At 38.1% G+C, this 13071-nt stretch overlaps 1 pseudogene; it reads left to right on the forward strand.

The window, feature by feature from the left end:
* The first annotated feature begins 2717 nt into the window (after positions 1-2717).
* On the forward strand, positions 2718-3362 carry LOC101445521 (motile sperm domain-containing protein 1 pseudogene; annotated as a pseudogene).
* Positions 3363-13071: the final 9709 nt, after the last annotated feature.

The raw sequence follows: 13071 nt of genomic DNA on the forward strand, positions 1-13071 counted from the left end.
GCAGCATCTCAGAGACAACCAAAGTAGATATAACCCCAGGTAGTGGTGTTCCTGAAGGCTACGGAGACACCCAAGTCCTACGGTCATGACAGATGGCTCTGGAGTTTAGTGCCTTACCAATGGGCCCTGCTTTGGAATTTGTGCTCCTGAGTGTGATGGAGTTGGACTCAGATGTGATCTTTCTACACATGCCTCTTCTGTCACTTTTACTGAACCTGTGTTTGGCAGTGGGGTTGGTAAATGCTCAGGAGACTTGAATCTCTGGACTGTCTATGTGCCAGCTCTTCCCTTAACCTCAGCAGAGTTGCAACACCTACTCTCCAGTTCTTTGGACTTACCCAGGTCAGCTAACAGGGAGGTGAAGATGGTCAACAACCACACCAGGAAACCAAGAGAGTCTATAGCTGCCAGTAGGAGAATTCCATCCATCAGTCATGTGGGATTTAAGCCCCCTGTAGCAATTTGATATAATTGATGAATTCCAAAAGAAATATTGGATTATGCTTATAATCTGATCTGTACCTGGGCATGATTGAGTTATGATTAGGGCGTGGGGACTCACCAATAAAAGGCATGGTGAAGAACAGAGTTGAGGGCTTTTAATATTGGAGTGTTGATTTTGGAGTTTGTTGCTGAAGACTTAAACTGGAGCTCTGGGAAGTCAGCATGCAGAGGAAAGAGAAGCCTGTCTCAGGAAGGAAGGAACCTTGACGCCAGAGTAAAGCAATCCCCAGGAACATAGGAACCCAGGAAGCCTGAACCTTCGCAGATGTTGGCAGTCATCTTCCTCCAAATAGACTTTGGTGAGGGAAGTAACTTATGCTTTATGGCCTGGTACCTGTAAGTTCCTACCCTAAATAAATACCCTTTATAAAAACCAGCCAATTTCTGGCATTTTGCATCAGCACCTCTTTGGCTGACTAATACAGCCCCTCCGATTGAGAGGTGGAGTGGACATTGCCATCCCAAGGTCCTCAGGGTGGAGGAATAAAATATGGATTAGAGTCGAATTACTACTGTAGAATTATTGTGACTCTAGGAATGGAAGAAATTATATCAATGATGTGAAGACAGTGGCCACGGGTGTTGCTGAAGACAGGGAGAGGGAAAAAGAGGTGTGATATTGGGGTATTTCCGGAACTTGGTGTTGTCCTGAATGATATTGCAAGGACAGATGCAGGACATTATATGTCCTGCCATAATCCACTGAATGGACTGGGGGAGAGTGTAAACTACAACATAAACTATAGTCCATGCAGTATAGCAATGCTTCAAAATGTACTCATCAAATGCAATGAATGTACCACACTAATGAAAGAAGTTGTCGATGTGGGAGGAGTGGGAGGTATAGGGAGTAGGGTAATTGGGAACCTCCTATGTTTTTTATTGTAATGTTTTATGTATTTATGTATCTTTTTTTTAAAAAAAGAGACTGAAGCATTTGGAACAAGAGAGAAGTTAGTAATCGGATAGACCAAAGGGTCTCTGAGGTCATGAATGGACTTAGGTTTGTTATGACAGTTTCAGCATGCAATTAGATTTCCTGCTATAGCTATTGCTTTTGAAATCCTGATAACTACATCATCTTTCTAAGCATTGGTAGGTCATAGGAGAACAGGGAAGAAGGAGAGTGTCATAAGAGGAAACCTAATCCTTGTAATAGGAAGAGACTTGATCCGTGATTTTGGAAAAGCTGTCTACCTTGTGGTGTCATCCACTTCTGGGGAGCAAAAGTCCCTGGTCAGTTTTTCCTCAAGATCACTGGTAGCTTTGCAATTCCAGGGATTTGGAGGAGCCCCCTTAATTTGAGAAATGTGAGCCTAAGATTCAAGACTTTTAAGTCTGGCTGTAGTATGGAGTACTTGGTAGACTTCTTTCCAGCAGATACTTTTGGTGCTTGGTTTTGGGAAGTTTTGGATAGTTTATTCTATCTAGGGAGAGAAAAATGCCTTCCCAAGTTGGGTTATGTCCTAAGTAATTTACCTTTCCTTTTGAGAACTGGAGTTTTTCTTTAGAGGCCTTATGTTCTTTGTAGACCAATTGTAAGAAATAAAGAGTCAACCTCTGAATCCTCTTAGTAAGGGAGCAAAGTAGCAAATCATCTACTTGTTGAATTAGAGTTGAATTTTTAGGAAACTGCGGGATTGTCAAGTGTCAGTGTAGGCTTGGGAAAAATAGGAAAGAGCCTCAGTGGACCCTGGTAGCATTACTGTCCAAGTATTGTGCTGATTTTTACAAATAAAGACAAATGTTGTTTGTCCTCATTAACTGTAACACTGAAAAAAGCTGAGCAAAGATCAGTTACTGAGATGGATCCCTCAAGCTGCTGTCTGGGAGATAGTTTAGGCAAAGGCAAGAATGGAAGGAGACTAATCTGGCGGCTACTGCATTAGTCCAAGCAAAAAAAATAATGGGGTCTAAAGAGAGTCTATAGTGCTGAGAATGGAGTGAAGAAAGAAGTGGTTGATAAGACATGTCTCAGAGATGCAGCTCATCCTCGAGGAAGGAGAAAGGTGACATTTGAGTCCTCCAGGATCCCAGCAGGCAGTGCAGCCTAGAAACACTGACAAGGACCAGAGGAGCAGTTGAAGTTGCTTTCCAAGGAGCCGGTGTGGCTGAGATTGCCAAAATGCTTTGGAGTTTTTAAATGAATGTAACAGAAGTCCAGAATAGACAAGACTGTAAAAAAGAAGCTGCAGCAAGGGGGATAAGTACCAATGCATCAACAAAGAATACAACCAGAGTTAATGAAAGGAGATCTTCCTGTGTTTTTGTTTCCCACAGAGCTCATATTTTATGCAGATGATCAGTCAACACATAAGCAAGTGTCCACTCTGTATAACCCCTATGAGTTTTGTCTTAAAGTTCGTAGTTTTATTAACTACTCCAAATAAGTATGTTGTCATTGATGCAGCAGTTACAGTAAAGCCTCAGTATGTGTGGATATTGTGTTCGATCCTGTCACTATGGTGCGATAGACAAATTCCATCTTCAAGTTTCTGAGCAAAGCCAGAGGAAGGCTTTAGGAAGGAAAGAAGTTGTAGCTACTCCTCTTCCATCTGTGAAAGAACAACACAAGGAGGAAAAGGGAAAAAGAATAAAGAAACGCTTAACAGAAAGTTTATTTTTTGAGCAATTGTTTCAACCAGAAAACAGAACTGTCTCCTCAAGGCCTGGTTTTTTGTCTTCCTGGGAGTGGTGTGCATGCAGCCCTCATGCCTCCTACGCTGAGGGATGTGGCATTGCTAGTCCCTCTCTACCTCCACTTAAATATGAATAAAAAATTAGTGGCCACTTATATTTTAGGTTTTATCACAATGACTCTATTTGGAAGAGGAGCAAATATTTCATTTTACTTCTGAAGTCATTTTATCTTCAAAACATCACGAATGTGAGCTACTTTTATCTCTGCCTCACTCCATTAATCTGCTATAAACTATTGAATGATTTAAAATAACTGCAAATATATATTTTAAATTACTATAATTTTATTTGAAGGACTCTAGCACATTATGTTACAGACAGCAAGGATGCTTCTGAGTGATACCTATGACATTATTTGAAGAAATTCTTTCTATATCTATACCTTTTGTGCAAAAGGTTTTAACTACAACATTTGTTATTTTGTCAGCTTTTTCTAGTTCACTTTAATTGTTAAGGCCATGTGTTCTTCAAAGGTAAAGGCCTAAAAGAGTAAACTGACCAGCCTAACAGTTAAATTTACATTTTTTTCTTGCTACAAGCATCAACCTTACTTTGTAAATTATACCTTCTCTTCTACCACCATAAACAGTGCCATGGTGTTTCTAAACTTTTGTAGTTTTATAGTTAATGCGTGGAGGTTTTAAAAAGCATAAGATAATGAGGGGTCATGCTTATCCTAGTGTTTCACAGAAGATTTAGGACATATTTGATTCATCTGGTTAACTACAAAATAGGTCGTGGTCCAGACACCAAGCATGTGGGTTTTTGTTTTGTTTTGTTTGTAAATAAAAATCCACCAGAAATAGGACAATCTCTTTATTTGGTCTCAGAGTTCTAAAGGAACTCTTTAGGTTTACCCTGACTTTAACCGTGGATGACAATTTATGTTGACAGGGGGAAAACAATTTTATCTTTTCTCTGAAGCCCCTTTGTGACTGATTGTAATGATTTGCCCAGATTGGGATTACTAGATGTTGAGACATTCACGTGTAGATTCTTTTCACCTTTAAACTCTAAGCCAAGTATAGAAAATCCTTGGTATCTGTCTATTTTGTGTCAGTCACTGAGAATCTTTAAGTTTTTATTTATTATTGAAACAATTTTGCCACAAAAGGGTCCCCTAAGCACAACTATTTACATTTATTTATAGCCTTTTCTGATATCTGATGTAAATATGCAGTTTTAATTATATTTTTACTAAGGCTTCTCATCCGAAAGCAGAATGCAATATGGAGAGTCTCTTGAAAATCATTTTTCAGATCTTTTTACAGAATGAACTTATGCACTGCTACTCAAGGACTATTTATAGATATATATGTTTTATATATATAAACACAAAATGTATACCTAAGATTGTTTGTTTGTAGAAAGCAGTACTTTGCTTCTAAAAAGCTTTTATGTATACTATTTCACAGAAAATCCTCATTGTTTAACCATTTGGGGAGTTTAAAACATGATACGGATCATGTATGTACATTGTGTAATGATGAAAATTATAAATGTAATCTACTTTGAATTTTATAAAAACAAAAACTTTAGGCTATTCTTGTTTCTCTGCCCTTCTCAAGTTGTGTGTATATGTGTATGTGTGTGTGTATGTGTGTGACAACACACTGTAAGGGAAAGAAATTGCTTAAAAAAAAAATCTATTACTGTGAACCATTTTGACCCTAAAGACATATTTGACAGCAAAGTGTTAGGGTTTGAAATTATAGGACACCTTGTTATTATGTTCTTATTTATCATCAATTAAGTCTTGCATAAACCTCCAACCCAGCCCATTTGGTTTCTTAACAGAAAGGATAGGGGTGTTACAAGAGTTTGTGCAAGGAATCATAAGGTTTTGTTTAATAAAGTGTTCAGTTATTGGAATACGTCCCTGAATAGCTTCTGGTTTTAAAGGCTATTGAGGCAATTTTGGCAAATGGCTTTGAAGGATCTATTTAAACTTTTATAGATTCCACACTTTTAATTTTCCTTATGTCTGTTGCAGAAGTCCACAAGCTACTGGACACTTCAGACATGTCTGGGTTTTGGGAGGTTTGAAGACTGACCTCATCATGATTCATTTTTGCCTATATGTCAGAGTTACTTATATTCCACAGGGTCTAGAAATTCTAAGGTTATTTCTCCTCCTGAGGAGAATCTGATATGGCCCTCTAGCTTCAGAGGCAATTCTCATCCCATTAGGTTTATTGGAGCTGTGTCACATGAAAGGAAAGCATGGTTTTAATCGGTTGGAAGTCATCTGTACAGGCTTTGATAGGAGGAAGCTTCTGGACTTGGTTGGAAAGCCCTACCACAAAGACTTTTGTTACCCCTAGGGATTTTTTTTGTTTTATCAGGGTGGGGATGTCAAAGTAGAAAGTGTCATTCTGGTATCTCCTGACATGGTACAGAATTCTTCATTAATCTTAATGTTGGTATCCCCTTGTGCAGGGTTAGGGGTATTAAGAGAAGCAGTATACCAGCAGGTCTCTCTGAGCCCCATTAGGTTTGGCTTTGGTCTTGAGTATCAAATTTTTGAGGGCTTCCTCTGGTAGAACAATGGGGCAATTCTTATGGCATGCTTTGGTTTTGTTGGGAGTTTAAGTGTAGAAATTCTTTCTTCCAATATCCAGGCTGTGTGCAATACAAGCAGACATTGCTAGGTACTGTTTCTGATTTGCCCCCTCTGAATCTAGGCCTTGTTCCAAGGCTCTTTCAAAATTAGTCTATTTTGGAATCACTAATTATTTTTAATATCTCACTATACCAATTAAAAAGCACATTCCATTACTTTTGGGGTGTTTGGGATCCTCTCATTACTAGGGCACCTCTCAAATGAATAAATTTGTCTAAACTAAAACTTCCCCATCATGGCCACTGTAGTTCCAAGTTATCTTTTTATAAAACACCCATTTTTCTAAGAAAACACATGGTCTTGATCCATAATTCATAAACATAAAATTATCAGGAGTTCCAGATGGTGGAGACTTAGACCAGGAAGAATCCATTTTAAATTAAGTCTTGTATATGCCCAGTGCTCACTTTTTTTCTCTTCCAAATGGTGGGTGTCTTACCTGCCTTCTCTACACCTAGCCCAGTTCTCATATGCCCAAATAAACTTACGGTTGCTCAACACAAAGATGTGGAGCTCAGATCTGAGAGAAACTTATCTGTGGCCTTTGAGCAGCTAGAAAGCATTGAGCAGAAAATGGCTTCATGGGTACCTTCCCCTGGATACTTGTTGATCTTGAGGGCTATTAGGACTCTCCTTTGGATCCTGCTTCTAAGCCAATTCTTTAAATGATAAACTGCGGCAATTAAAAAATTTTGTTAAAGTTTATTTGGGCAATAAACAATTTGGGAATCAGGCAGTGCCCAACTGAAAGTGTTAGGGAGTTTGGCTGAGGGAGAGGAAAGGGGAGGCTTGTACAGGGCAAAGGGGAAGCAAGGGATGAGTTACCTAGGCTGCATTGCCTTATTTGGGCTGTTTCTGATAGAAATTCCCTTCCTAAGGTATTTGTTATTGACTGATGTTAAACCTCTACCTCCTAATACAGCAGGTCTTTATGGAAAGGCTGCCTCTCCCAAGTTTCCATCTTCTTCTTTGGTTGGCTGATCAGAGACTGTTCAAGGATTGTCACCCTAGTCTAATGGCCTCCTCTATTTTAACAACCTCTGTTGTTTTTATGTAGAATGCTGTTGATTTATTTTATTCTATCAACCACTTTTCTTTAATTCATTAATGTTACTAATTTTCAGTTGATTCTCTTGGCTATTCTAGATATATATACTTGAATTGTCTACATTTAATATTTTCTCTTCAAAATTGTTTAATTTTATTAATTTTAACTATACAATTAGCATGTAAGTACATTACCCTTTTAAAAAATTAAAGCATTATAGAAAAGGCTAAGGCCACCTAGATCACCCTCCTAGCCCAAGGCTAGTACCCACTGTCTCCACACTCCTCCCCTGAACCCTGAGTGTCAGTTTATTGTGTATCCTTCCAGACTTTTCCCCATGGATTTTTAGACAGGTGAATGTACTCATAGAAAATGTTATGTGTATGTATGCTTTACTAAGTGGTATTATGCTACATGCATTTTTCTGCAACTTTTTCTTACAGAAAATCATATGATAGACATGTCTTTTACTGCCCATATATACCAATCTACTTCATATTAAAAAACTGTTGCATAATATTCTATGGTATACTTATGTCATATATTCTTTAGCCTTTCTCCTGTTGTTGGGAAATTAAGGGTTTTTATTTTGAGCTGTGGCAAACAGTAATGCAGTGATTATCTTAGCATAAGCATTTTCTTGTGAATACTTCTTTATGGTTGACACTGAGAAGTGAAATTGTTGAGTTACTATAGGCAATTTTAAGTTTTAAATAAATACAGCCAAATTACTCTCCAAAATGGCTATACCAATTTAACTCCCATTTGCAGTGTATAGAATACTCACTTCCTGCACACCTTTGGTCAACACTTGAGATTGACAAACATTTTTAATTTTTTTGCCAAGATTAAGGGTAAAAAATGTGATTGAATTCATTGCTTTAGTTTATATTTCCCTACTTTCTAGCAAGGCTGCCTATCTTTTCAGATGTTTAGTGTCTAGTTTTCTTCTGTGAATTGCCTATTTATATCCTTTGCCCATTTTAAAGTCTGGTTGTCTTTTTATTGTTGATTTAGAGGAATTCTTTATGTACTCTGGATTCTTACCTTTATTGAATATGCTTCAAATGTTTTCATTTTAATTTTGTCTTTTTACATTGTTTGTGTCCTGCTTTATTTAAGTATAGTCAGATTTATACAAAAGATTTTTGTGTTCTGTTTAAGAAGTCTTTCACTATCCCAAACATGGGAATATTCCCTTGTATTTTCTTCAATACATTAATACTTTTGTTCTATATTATTTTAAAAATTATTGTGAAAACATATTGCCCATTTTAACCATTTTTAGTGTACAATTCAGTGGCATTAATTGCATTCACAGTGTTGTGCTACCATTGCTACCATCTATTTTCAAACCTTTTTTGTCATCCCAAACAGAAACTCTGTGCCTATTAAACAATAACCCCCATCTCCCCTCTCCCAGGAAACCATGAAACTATTTTGATTTCTTATCAATTTCCTTATTCTAGATATTTCATATGAGTGTAATTGTATAACATTTGTCCTTTTGTGTGTATTTCACTAAGCATATTGTTTTCAAGTTTCATCCATGTTGTAGCATGTATCTGAGTTTCATTCCTCTTTCATGGCTGAATAATATTTGAATGTATGTATACACCACAACTTTTTGAACTCAGATATATATTACATTTAAGATAAATAGGTAAGTAGATTTGGCCCAACAGATAGTGCTTCCATCTATCACATGGGAGGTCCAAGGTTCAAACCGGGCCTCCTGACCCGTGTGATGAGTTGGCCCATACGCAGTGCTGATGTGCGCAGGGATTGCCCTACCATGCAGGGGTGTCCCCCGGGTAGGGGAGCCTCACGGTCAAGGAGTGCAACCCATAAGGAGAGCCACCTAGCGCGAAAAAAGTGCAGTCTGTCTAGGAATGGTGCCACACACATGGAGAGCTGATGCAGCAAGATGATGCAACAAAGAGACAAAGATACTGGGTGCTGCTGACAAGAATACAAGCAGATACAGAAGAACACACAGCAAATGTACACAGAGAGCGGACAACGGGCGGGGGGGGGAAGGGGAGAGAAATAAATAAAAAATATTAAAAAAAATAATTTTTCCATCCTTTTAATATACTTCAGGCATGAGGGTGGTAGTGGTTCCCAGGTCAACTTAGTTCTCTATCTTGATTGGAACTCTGCTACTGTTTTGCTGCTGTTGTTGTTGTTATTGTTCATTTATTTTTTAATCAGTTCATCTTTCTTCTTATGTTTTCTGCTTCTGTTTTCTGGGGGTCATGTCTTCTTGCTAACTATTCAGTATGCCAATTAGGAATTTCTAAGAATTGCAATCATTTCCTCTGGTTAATAATTCTCAGGGGTAAACTCTTCCTTTGAGTCTTCAGGGAATGGTTCCTTTTTCTTGTTTTGTGATATTTTTCACAGGTCCTAGCTTCACTTGTCCTTCAGTGAGTGAATTAGACATAGTTTTTGCTGAGGAACAGTGTGTATGTGTGTGTGTGTGTGCTTTCTTTGGCTCCATGTCCTATTAATTTGATGCTGGTGTATTTACCCAGGTCTACACTGGGACAGCGGTGAATAGGCACAGCTCTTAGTCCAATTTGTAAAGTCTGATAAGCATTCATCTTTGTGAAGCTCTGTAGAACTGAGGCAGCAATACCTTCTACCTCTATTGTCTGCCTTCTTGAAAACGTGCATAAAAACTATGAGCCATGCTTAGTTTTTAGAACCATGCTTGACTAAAATCAGAAACACAGGTGTTTCAAGAGCATTTGCACTAGCTACTGCTGACTGGATCACTCTTCCCCCAGGCCTCTGAGTTCATTCTTTAATTTCTTTCAAGGTTGTACTCAAAAGCCATCTTTCATTGATGCCTTCACAAAACACTATATTTGTAATCATTTTGATTTCAATCTCCTTATCTCCTTTCCCTGCTTTATTTTCCTCCATAGCACTATACTATATTCCAAACATTTCAACTGTATTATTTACTTAAACTTTTTGTTTCTTTCATTTACTGATGTTTCCCCAGTGTTTTGAACAATGACTGGCATAGAGTAGATACTAAGGAAATATTTGTTGAATAAATTGAATGAATGAATGAATGCCTTGCCGGTAGAGTTGTTCTTACTCCCACTCTGTCCTACGGAGTACATATATTATGGGGACTACATATTTTGACATGTGTTATACAACACAAATCTCCTTTAGTTCTTGTTGTCTACATAGGAATTGTGATCCTTAATGGATATAGAGTTACTGATGTGACAGGGATTTTAGGAAAGCACCCAGGAGTCATTTTGTACTTGATTAAAAGGTATCTCCTCTGAAACTGCCAGTAAGTTGCACTTTTTAACCAGAACCTGGTTACCGATATTTTAAAAAATCTGATACACATTGCCAAATTATTTTCAAAAATTATGCCAATATGCTAATTTCCCTTCTTTTTCCAATATTGTTATTAATTTAAATTATGCAGTGGCTATCACGTATAGTGGATGCACTCACAAAGTTAAATCTAAACTCTCAGGTTATTTTCAAAAATTATCTTAGCAAGGAAATGAGGTCTAATGGTCTTTGAATCAGTTATCTATTGTCACAAAAATATTGCACAACCATCACAAATTATCACTGACATATAACTAGAAGCATTCACTGTTCATGTCTCTGATTTTGACTGGAGGTTAGTTAGCTGGCTCTTCTGATCTTGGCTCAGCTGTTGGTGCATCTAGTTTGGGCTCAGCTCTCTTCTTCCTCGTCATGTCTCTCATTCTTTTCTTTCCCCAAGCATGTACTCCTCATGGCGAAAGAACAGCAAGAGAGAGTGGTCAAGCTCATGCACAAGCATTTTATATACCTCAGCCTGTATTGGTTGGCCACAGCAGGTGGGAGAGAATGCCTGTCCATGGTAGGAGATAACTGCAAGGTTATGCGGTAAAGGGTGTGGATACAGGGAGGGATGGAGAATGAGGCCGTTTTATGCCATCTACTAGAGTCTTAAAAAAGAGATTCTTCCCATTTGTCATTTACTTTTTCCTACTAAGAGAATAAGCTTGAAAAATGAGCAAATCTTTTTTAAGTGTAAATATAAAAGTCTGGTTAAAGATAAAAATCATGATCCAATTTTTATTACATTTAAAAAGACATAGGGGTTGCATAACTGTATGAGGAAGAAAATAAAGGAAACTACAAGATATACTCTTTGGAATAAAATGGAAAGAAATACAAGTTCTTGGGCATATATTATATAAGTGCCCCAATGGCTAATTTGAACGATTTCTAAAATTAACTTATTCAGAGATTTCAGACATTAAAAAAAAATCTCTTTATATCTGCTTTTGCACAGATCTCAGGCTATAAAGGATCTTTTTAAGTGATTTAGTCACAGTTACTAAGATTACCTCCCTCTCTTCTCTGCTCACTGTTTCAAGAACAATGTTATTTCCCTTTTGCTGATAATTCTAAATTATTTTTCCCAATTTTATACTTGTTCAAATTCTCTCTCCATATGAATATATTCCTCTTCATACTTTCTCTACAGTAATCAATTACTGCTATTCCCTTTTCTCCATACCACCTTTACTTGTTAATTATTAGTATTTTTGTATGGCATACTCAGGAGTGGGAGTGTTGCTTCTCATTAAAACGAGAGAGGGAGGAAAATACATTGGTATTTTGCTAGACCATGAAATCCCTGTCAGCAAGGACCATCATTTTGACTCGGAACCCAGCATACAGTATGTATTCAATAAATGGTTCATTGAATGGAGCAGTACTTGAGTGCATGGGCCCTGAAGCTCCTTGGGCTCAAATACAGGCTAGACCATTAAATAGTTTTGTGACTTTGGGTAAATTAATTAACTTCTCTGTGACTTAGTTTTTTCAGCTTAAAATGGAGATATAAAACCTACTTTATAGGGTGATCCATGAAAAGCACTATTGGTAACTATTATTGCTATTATTACTACTACTGCATTTGGTGCTGATGCCAGCTCTTACAGGTGATGGGATGGAGTAAGTAGCCCATATCATTCTCTGGTGAAAACACATTCCCCTTGAGTTCCTGGGGTTGCCTATGTCACAATCTGGGCTTCCATCTCTTCCATACCTCACCCTCCTGGCAAATTTCCTAATGATTATGCCAGGTCAAGGATCCCAGGATCCTGAGGGATATTTTGTGACAGGGCATACCTTTAGCTCCCAAGAGAAAGCTTGAAGGCCTTGAGTAAGTCAATTTCTTCATCTCCAAGATAAACTAGTCAGACAAGAGTATGCAAGCGTCTATTCCCAGCTAAAATTGTGATACTTCCTATAATACTGATGAGGGTTAGAGGAGAAGCCTGACGTCTATAACTTCCTTCTTTTATTCTGTTTGGGAACTGTCTTCTATAAGCATAATTATTATTATTTTTCATTCATTATATAATTAATGAGTTGCCAGCACAATGTATTGAAAAAGTATGGCTGTTGAGATCAGGAGATCTGAAATCTTATTTCAGAATAATGGTAAGATTAAAACACAATATAGGGTGGTAGACTTGGCCCAGTGGTTAGGGCGTCCGTCTACCACATGGGAGGTCCATGGTTCAAACCCCGGGCCTCCTTGACCCATGCACAGTGTGGAGCTGACCCATGCACAGTGCTCAAGCGCGCAAGGAGTGCCGTGCCAGGCAGGGGTGTCCCCTGCGTAGGGGAGCCCCACGCGCAAGGAGTGCGCCCCGTAAGGAGAGCCGCCCAGCGCGAAAGAAAGTGCAGCCTGCCCAAGAATGGTGCCGCCCACACGGAGAGCTGACACAACAAGATGAAGCAACAGAAAGAAACACAGATTCCCGTGCCGCTGACAACAACAGAAGAGGACAAAGAAACAAGACGCAGCAAATAAACCCTGAGAACAGACAACTGGGGTGGGGGTGGAAGGGGAGAGAAATAAATAAAAATAAATAAATCTTTAAAAAAAAAACCACACAATATAATCTATGTCTCTCTGTAAAATTTGATCCATATGTTAATTTTTCTCTTCTACCCTAAGAAAAATTATTTTCAGTTAGAACGAGTCTAAAGTAAATCCAGCATGAGAATAAAAATACAACATTGAGCTTTCTCAATGTCTCTAAATCGATCCCTCTGGATTTTCCTTCTTTCAATCCTACCCACACTTTTCCTAATGCTAAAATATTTTCTTCCTGAAAGAATTATCTTCTGCCCACTCGGTGAG

Source organism: Dasypus novemcinctus, chromosome 5 (genome assembly GCF_030445035.2).
Source record: "Dasypus novemcinctus isolate mDasNov1 chromosome 5, mDasNov1.1.hap2, whole genome shotgun sequence".
NCBI classification, from domain to species: domain Eukaryota; kingdom Metazoa; phylum Chordata; class Mammalia; order Cingulata; family Dasypodidae; genus Dasypus; species Dasypus novemcinctus.